The sequence below is a fragment of the Vulpes vulpes genome, chromosome 11, assembly GCF_048418805.1.
Source record: "Vulpes vulpes isolate BD-2025 chromosome 11, VulVul3, whole genome shotgun sequence".
Classification (NCBI taxonomy): domain Eukaryota; kingdom Metazoa; phylum Chordata; class Mammalia; order Carnivora; family Canidae; genus Vulpes; species Vulpes vulpes.
Window position 1 is genome coordinate 26,314,563 of NC_132790.1, and position 9,120 is coordinate 26,323,682.

The 9,120-nt window shown below is 48.7% G+C and overlaps 1 non-coding gene across 1 annotated transcript; it reads right to left on the reverse strand.

Annotated features, from left to right (window-relative positions):
* Positions 1–552: 552 nt before the first annotated feature.
* LOC112928763 (U6 spliceosomal RNA) lies at positions 553–660 on the reverse strand. The gene has a single exon (XR_003236776.1). It is a non-coding gene; the product is annotated as a U6 spliceosomal RNA (small nuclear RNA).
* Positions 661–9,120: the final 8,460 nt, after the last annotated feature.

Here is a 9,120-nt window from a genome sequence, read left to right on the forward strand (position 1 = left end):
TGGGGAAAGGCATTCCGGGAAGCCCACACTAAGATGAGAAGGTAAGCGGCATGACAGGATCAGGGAACGGTGCTGGATGTCATGTGGCTTAAAGCATAGGCTGGGCAGGGGTGAGGGTGGGTGAGGCCGGGAGTTGGCATGGGCCTTATGTGAAGGGTGCTAAAGGCAGGTCCAACGTGTATTTTCCAACACGACCAAGCCATTAAGTCAATTCTGATGCTGTCGACCTGGAGATAGAATCCAATCCAGTGGGTCAAGGGCTCAGGCCCTCAAGACTGCCCCTATCTATGCTTTTGGCCGATTGGTTATAAACTGGAAGGTCCTTCAACATGTTCCTCAGGTTCAATTAATTTGGTAGAGCAGCTCACAGAACTCAGAGGAACATTTACTTCTGTTTACCAGCTTATAATAAAGGATATTATAAGGAATACAGATGAGTAACTAGATAAAGAGGTACAAAAGGCAGTATCAGGTCCAACCTTCCCTTTGCCCTCATGTCCTAGAGAGGTGCTGGGGTAGACCCAACGAGCCCACATTCTTTGTAGAGTGCTAGGCTTGCTATTTCTTTTCCTTACTAAACCTTGTCATCCTTGTGCTGGGACCATTCTAATTGTCTCTGTATTGTTCCAATTTTAGTATATGTGCTGCCAAAGCAAGCACTCCTGACTGAACCTTAGGCTTCCCATCCAGCAACAGGAAAGATGAAACCCAATCACATCTCAGGGGACTTCACCCCCTGGTGAATCAGAATCAACTATGGAACTTTGTACATGACACACACATGGGCCCCATCCCAAGATTATTAAATCATCCTTTCATTCCACAAATATTTGTGTGCATATACCATGTGCTGGATAGACACAGTTCTAGGCAGTAGGGATATGGCAATGGGCAAATCTCCTGGCCCACCTTCATGGAGTTTACACTCAGATCTCTGGAGATGGGCCCAGACATCTGTACTTAGAAAAGCTCCACTAGCGATTCCAAAGCCCAGTGTTATGGGCCTAATTGTGTCGCCTTCAAAATTCATATGTTGAGGTCCTACCCCGTCTGTACTTCAGAATGTGATTGAACTTGGAGATAAGGTCTTTAGACAGGTAATTGAGTTCAGTGAAATCACAGGATGGGCCTAATCCAATATGACTGGTGTCCTTATAAGAGGAGATTAGGACACAGAGAGGAAAGACCATGAGAAGCCACAGCAAGAAGGTGGCCATGTACAAGCCAAAGAGATGCGTCAGAAAAAAACAACCCTAACAACACTTTGATCTTGGACTTCTAGCCTCTAGAATTGTGAGGAAATGGCAGCAAATTAAGATACTCAGCCTTACTCAGGAACTACTTCTTAAAGAACTGGACAAGGATTCAGAATGCAAATGGGAAGCACATCTGGGTAGTGTGGCTAGGTAACCCAAAGCTTAGAGACATCTTTATAGGTTCGGCCTGATAGAAGTCAGTTAGCTTCATGTGTTTCACAAAGGCATGACCCTGTTGGAAATGTGGATGCTACTGAGAAGCCTACAGAGTCCTGCCCCAAACCCTGACAGGCCTGGCACAGGCTCCTACTCTTTTTTTTTTTTTTAATTTTTTATTTATTTATGATAGTCACAGAGAGAGAGAGAGAGGCAGAGACACAGGCGGAGGGAGAAGCAGGCTCCATGCACCGGGAGCCCGACGTGGGATTCGATCCCGGGTCTCCAGGATCGCGCCCTGGGCCAAAGGCAGGCGCCAAACCGCTGCGCCACCCAGGGATCCCAGGCTCCTACTCTTCTACAAAGAACCACATCCGCAGGAGTGACCAGCAGAACCCCAGGGTTCTTACCTCCACAAGGAGGCTCCAGTTGGGACAGGCCTTGGGAACAGCACCAAGAACCCATCCTGCCCAGAGAGACCCAGCATGGGCAAGGATCTGGCCTGAGGTCACACAGCATGATGGATACAATCCAAGCTGGAATCTCACCCCCTGCTGGTTCCAGCTGCTTTCTTCCTCAGCCCCGGCACCTCGCCCAAACCTGCTGCCACCCGCTCTGCTTTCCCACCCTCTCCTCCCCACCTCTCTGCCTCTGACTAAGGCCAGGAGCATGATTTCAGAATGATGAAACTCAGCTCCTGAGGTCACGCCGGCCTCTTTCAGTGGCTGTAATTTTGCACGGCTTCATCCCCCCCAGTAGGCTGGGGCAGCTGCCAGACTTTTGGCACATGTCTGGGGGGAATATGAGGATGAGACAACCAGGAGAGATCACTCAAGCTGGGTCAAGAGGAATTGTGCATTACAGATTGTCTCCTGACCCAGCACCGGTCTGGGGGACACACAGACCGATAATGCAACCTTGTGCTCATGTCATGCCTTAACCCATCATTCCATTTAATCTTCATAGCATCCCATTTACACTCAGGCTTTCTACATCAACACCATAAAGCTGCTTGTACCTCTGTCCCCCAAGCCATGCTGACTCATATCTCTGGGGGCTTGCTTCTCTGCTGTTTTGTCCGGATTGTTCTTGTCCTCCTTGTCTGCTCTGCCTGGCTTCTCCTACTCATCCTTTAGGACCCAGCTCTGACATCACCTTTTCTATGGAGCCTGCCCTGACTGGATAGGGAGCCCCCACTCCCAGCAGGTGGGCTTATATATTTCTCAGTGTACACTTATAATAATCTCTCTTTATGGGGCACCTGGGTGGCTCAGTGGTTGAACATCTGCCTTTGGTTCAGGTTGTGATCCTGGGGTCCTGGGATCGAGTCCCACATCGGAATCCCCACAGGGAGCCTGTTTCTCTCTGCCTATATCTCTGCCTCTCTCTGTGTGTCTCTCATGAATAAAAATAAAATCTTAAAAAAAAATCTCTCTTTATGTTCATCACATTATATTTTAATTACCTGCTTACATGTCTGTCTCTTTACTCATCTCAAGAGCAGAGATGAGGTTGGGACTAGCTCCAGCCCCCAGCACAGAGTTGAGCATAGAATAAGTCAGTGAATGTGGGACACTCCACCCACTCATCACCACAAAGATAGATGAGGCAGGGATTATTATCTCCCTACTTTACAGAAAAAACCGAGTTACGTGACCTGTCCAAGGGCCCAGAGTGAGTTAATATCAGAGCAGGGACTAGAATCCAGCTCTCCTGGTGCTTAGACAGTTCTCTGTCTCTGCTCCAAGGACAGCACTCATGGAACAGCCAGCCAAAGGGACCTGCTGAGCCATACTAGGTGTATCAGTTTCCTATTGCTGCTATAACAAACAAATCACCACAAACTTAGTGGCTGAGAACAACATACTTATTGTCTCACAGTTCTGCATGTCAGAAGTTCAAAATGGGCCTCAGTGGGCTAAAATCGGGGTATCAGCAGGTCTGCATCCCTTTCTGGAGGCTCTAGGGGAAAATCCATTTTCTTACCTTTTCTAGCATCTAGAGGCTGCCTACATTCCTTGGATCCATCTTCAAAGCTAGCAATGGCTGGTCAAACCTTTCTTACATTGTTTCACTTTGGCACTCTCTTTTTTATTTCCCTCTTTAGTTTATTAGGATCTTTGTGATTACATTGGGCTCACCCAGATAATCCAGTTGACCCCTCTCAAGGTCAACTGAGCTATAACCTTAATCCCGTACGTCAGGTGATCTAACATAACCTCAGGTTTCCAGGGATTAGGAAGTGGCCATCTTTGGGAGAGGAAGAATTATTTTGCCTACCACACTGGTGGGCAAGGAAATAATAGATCTCTGAAGCGTGGAATGACCAGACTTCCCAGTATGCCAGGTTCTGCCTTAAACCTGTCATCCCTAAATGATTATTGATAGTGCCCATTTCTCTCTCAAAAACTTTCTGGCTTGGGCAGCCCCAGTGGCCAAGCAGTTTAGGGCCACCTTCGGCCCGGGGCGTAATCCTGGAGACCCAGGATGGAGTCCCACGTCGGGCTCCCTGCATGGAGCCTGCTTCTCCCTCTGCCTGTGTCTCTGCCTCTCTCTCTCTCTCTCTTTCTCTCTTTCTCTCTGTGTCTCTCATGAATAAATAAATAAAATCTTAAAAAAAAATTCTGGTTTATATGGTTACCCTAGTCATTGACTATTGGAACAGGAAGTCCAATCCTACCATTTTGCAGATGAGGAAACTAAAGCATTGGGAAGGGGAGGAGCTTGCTCAATGTCACATAGCTACTGACAGAGTTGAGACTGGGATCCAGGTTTTTTGCCAGGAGGAAAAAGCCAGCTTGGTGCCCAGTTCAAGATGAAATATTTCTTTCATCAAGTCAAGAAGGCTTCCTAGAGGAAGCAGTAGGCAGTCATCAATGATAATGATAATGATTAAATATTTGCTATATTTTAGGCACTGTTCATTAATGCTGAATGCTTTATATGTATTATCTTGTTGGGGCCTCACAAAAATCTTGGGTTATTTTATATATTTATAAAATAAGGAAAAAGAGAAATAAGGGAAAATAAAATTTGAGTGGTCAAGTGCCCAAACCAGTAAAGTCTCAAGCCCCTTTCTGTCTTATATTTAACCTAATAATCTTTCCTCTCTACCTAGAGCATTACTGGGCTTGAGGAACAAAGAGGGCTGGAAGCCTTACCTTGGAGAAGCATGGGCTGCAGGGTAGGGAGGAAGAATGCAGAGGGACTGATGGTTTACTGAGCCTGTGAAGTGATGAGGGAAAGGATTTGAGGATGAGGTAGCTCAGACAGTTGTGTTTAATTTCCACTGAAGACTAAAAAGATGGTCGTAGCAGGAAAAATTTATTTTAAAGGGTTTAGTTATTTTTTTCCATATATGTTCAATGTAGAACATTTGGAAAATACCAGAATTAAAAGAAGATAGTAACAATTGTGATAATCCCATTCTCCCAAAGAACCACCATTAAGATTTTGGCAGATGTGGGATGCCTGGGTGGCTCAGTGGTTGAGCCTCTGCCTTTGGCTCAGGTCATGATCCTGGGGTCCTGGGAGCAAGTCCCACATTGGGCTCCCCACAGAGAGCCTGCTTCTCCCTCTGCCTATGACTCTGCTTCTCTTTGTGGGTCTCTCATGAATAAATAAATAAAATATTTTTTAAAAAAGACTGGCAAATTCCCGTACAGGGATTTCTTTTTTAATAAAATATGTCAACATGTGGAGAAGTATAGGAATAATATTATCAACACCAGTGTACTTGCTCACTGGCTTAAAAATAAGTGATTACATATATCATTGATGTCTGGTGTACCTCTTTCCCATTGTGTTCCCTCCCTCCCTGATCAGTGGTCCTTCTAGGCTTTTCTCTGTACATATCACTTTTACTTAGTTGATGTCTGTGTGATTTTACAATTCTATACCAGAAGAGTTCAGGAGAGACATCATGGGGTCCTGAATGTTCCCACAGTTGGTGGGGCCCCAATTTTTTCTTATGAAAAATAGCAAGAAGCTTTGCACTGGCCTCCCCTTCATGCCACGGTTGGTGCTAACTGCCCCAGGTGTGCAGCAGGGGATCTGATTAAGCCCTTCCCCTGCCTCCTGCTCTGCCAGTCTGACCAGCCTGTTCATCCTCTCTCTCTCTCTCTGTCTCCACCTCTCCCTTTTCCCCCACTCAACCTCTTCCCTTGTCATCCCTGTCTCCTCTGTCAGGCACCTCTCCTTCTCAAAGCCCCTGGCCCTCTTCTCCGTGCTGCTCAGCCAGCCCCAGCAGCTGCCCAGGTGGAGACAGCAGCCAGTGCCTGAGGCCCTGCTGTCCAGGGGCCGCAAAGCCTACCCCCAACTTCCCCTGCTCACGCCTGGAATTGCTCTGCTGCAGCTAACTCCTCCACTGTCAGGACTGGAAGCATGCTTAGAGGCTAGGCTAGGCCCTCCACCCCGATTTCACAGCTGAAGAGATAGGCTGAGAGACGAAAACTAGTCTGCCCGACAACACTAGACAGAGTGGAACCAGAACCAGAACCCAGGGGTCCTGCCTCTTACTCCCCTGCTCTTGAGAGCCTTCCTGCTGTGGAGCACCCCCAAGGCTGGATCCCTCCCTGCTTCCAGAGGACTGGTGTGCTGTGAGGGTGATGGGGGAGGGGGGGGTTGGTGGGTGCCACTCTCCTGTCCGCAGCAAGGGAGCGCTCGTGGCAGGAGGACCACAAGCAGGGTGGGCAAAGGCCAAGCAGCTGCCATTCCGGGCCAGAGTGTGGGAGCTGGCAAGGTCTCTGAAGCCCGCTCCTTCTAGGGAGGGCGGGGTGGGCCCCAGTGGAGGGGGGAGTAGACTGCGCTTTGCTCGGGGTAACATTCACAGTCTGTGGCACTGGGTCAATGGACTGCAGCATGTATAAAGGGAGAAACAAACCCGTGGGTCCTGAGGAGATGCTGGCCTCTCTCCCAGTGTCCCACCTTTCTTGTTTTGGGGTATCCCTTGCTCCCTTCTCTCCCCTCCTAACTGTCCTCAGTCTCCATCCCCCCATCCTTTATGTGCTAGAGCTCCTTGCAGAGGGAAGGGCTCCAGGTGGTGAGCCCTGAGAAGTACAGTAAGGAAGGAGACCCTTCTGATTGATGGTTTTGCGGTCATCCTGCTAAAAGTTTTAAATGTCAGCAGGAAGATTTGATTCTGTAGGATGTACAGAATCAGGGGACAAGACCGAGGCCTGGCTCCATCGTTTACTAGTTGTGTGATTTGGGCAAGTCACTAACCTCTCTAAGCCTCCATATCCTCATCTGTAAAATTGGATGGCAATAACATTTTATGTACATATTAGATAAGACAATGCAGGGCAAAGACCCAGCACGAGGTTTGGCACACACATTTAACTACAGTAAATGGCAGCTGTGTGACTCCTGCAGACACCCTCGGCTCGCACTGGGCCACTATTGTCAAGACCCTAAGTTGCACTCCACTTCTTAGACCCAGGGCCTGACCCCATGAAGGGTCAAAGATGAGGAGGATTCAGTCTCTCTAACCTGTTGAACACAGAGCTCATAATCTTTCTGAGGAGCTAGTTGCATGCACACACAGGAGCTGCAGTTCTTACTCGTGAGGGGTCAGATGTGCCAGGGTAGGGGTGCGTACACTGGGAGGGAGAACCAGGAGATATGGGGTTGAAATGCAGTTCTGGCCAGACCACATGTTTTTAAGTAAAAGCTGAAAATTCTGATGCAGATGCCAGCACCCAGCACAGGGCCAGGCCAGAGCAGCCTTCAGGGAGTGATAATGGGCAACACCTCCTGCTGCACGCAGACCCCTCTCAACAGTATCCACAGAACGCCAGGGAAACTGCAAAGACCACAGTGCCGATGCCTCACCTCCACTAATTATATGGAGTTGGACAAGCCTCCCCAGTAGCTGCCCTGAATCTCAGGTTCCTCTCTTGTGGACAGAGGATAATACCACCCACCAGTGATCGGTACAATGAAACATCATGTACAGAGCACGCTGCACAGTGCTGGCATAGAGGGCGCCAAAAAATGGTGGTGATTAGGTTTTGTCTGAACTTTACCTTCCAGACAGACTGTAAGCCCTTGGAGGGCTATGCCGGGATCTTTTTCTTTTGTGCCTCTAAAGACCCAAATGGTGCCAGGCACCCAAGTGTGGCTTTTTCTGTATCCGTTGACCAAATGACTGAATAATCTCTAACCTGAGTGAGGGAAAAAGGCGAGGATTTGCCATTTGGTGTTTTCACGCGGGTGAGGTCATAAATGATGAATCACGTGTAATTGGATGCTGAGTCTCCGTGTGGTTTCCAATTTGTGATCTCATTTTATTCGCACAACCCCTGCCCCCTGCCAACATCATGTCTTGTGGGAGGATTTGGAGAAACTGGGATCGGTCTCCCCAATTTCCAGATGGGAAAATTGAGTTTGGGAGAGGCTGAGTGACTTATCTGGGTCACCTGGCATTTGACAGCATGGTCAGGCCTTCTCCCTTCAAACCTGAGAGTTTTTGTCAGAGTCCAGTGGTAAATTTGGGTCACTCAGGTTTCAAGGAATAGAGACCCACTGAGGTACTGTGGGGGAGGTGGGGGATGGTAAGAAGACTTCTCAGGCAACCCAGTCATTTTGAATCAGTGTCTAAACTGTAATTCTGGGGCAGCCTGGGTGGCTCAGCGGTTTAGCGCTGCCTTCAGCCCAGAGCCTGATCCTAGAGACCCAGGATCGAGTCCCTTGTCAGGCACCCTGCATGGAGCCTGCTTCTCCCTCTGCCTGTATCTCTGCCTTTCTCTCTCTCTCTCTCTCTCTCTCTCAATCTCTCTCATGAATAAATAAATAAAATCTTTGAAAAAAAAAAAAACTGTACTTCTGCTGGCCTGGCAGCCCCTTACAGAGCCCTCTCCAGGTCATCCCCAATCCCAGATTAGGCTCTCCTCGTCCCATGACTCAGCCTCCCACTCGTCTGTACTCTTTTCTGCCCACTCTCTGGGCCTCCCATTTAAGTTCCCTACGAAACAGAATCTATTACCTAGACACACATTTTGGTTGCAAGGACCCTGGGCTCTCAGGCCATCTTAGGATTTCTTCTCTAGAGGCCTGGGGGTGGGCCGGAGGAGAAATGCATGGCCTAGAATGGCTCAGACACCAAGACAGCTCCATATGCTCCATCCTCCTCCACTTTCACCTGCCCATTGCTATGGCAGGTCCCAGGCCAGACCCCTGCAGGAAGCATTCAGAAGACTGAGCTATTCCACCACTGGCAAGCAGATCACCTCACTTGACTACCTCTGGTCTCATCAGCGGCCTCCCCAATGCAAACACCTGCCCAGCACTGCTTCTTTGAAAAGGGGCAGGGTAGCGTAGTTGTTTCATCAAAAGAAAATGTTGGACAGGGCTGCAAATATCCTTTGTGCCTTCAGATTGGATTTGCCTCTATTTACCCTGGAGTGCCCCTTGGGGTAGTATTCCTGGGCCAGTCTACCTCTTAGAGCACTTGGTCTCTCTTAGATCTAACCTAGAGATAGATGCCTTTGCCTTAAGTGTGGCTAGGGTGGAAGGGACATATAATTTAAAGCTGGCAATTTATGTGTCCAAAGTGGCCATCTGTATCAGAAGGCACTGTGAGAGTAGTAGGCCCTCTGAGGTAGGGGATGGTTCTCTGTTGCAGATGGATCTCAGAGTCTGTGGGCAGAGTGGAACAGCCAGTTATTCCCTGGGCCCATGGTCAGAGCCCTGTCAGCCCATAAGGTGT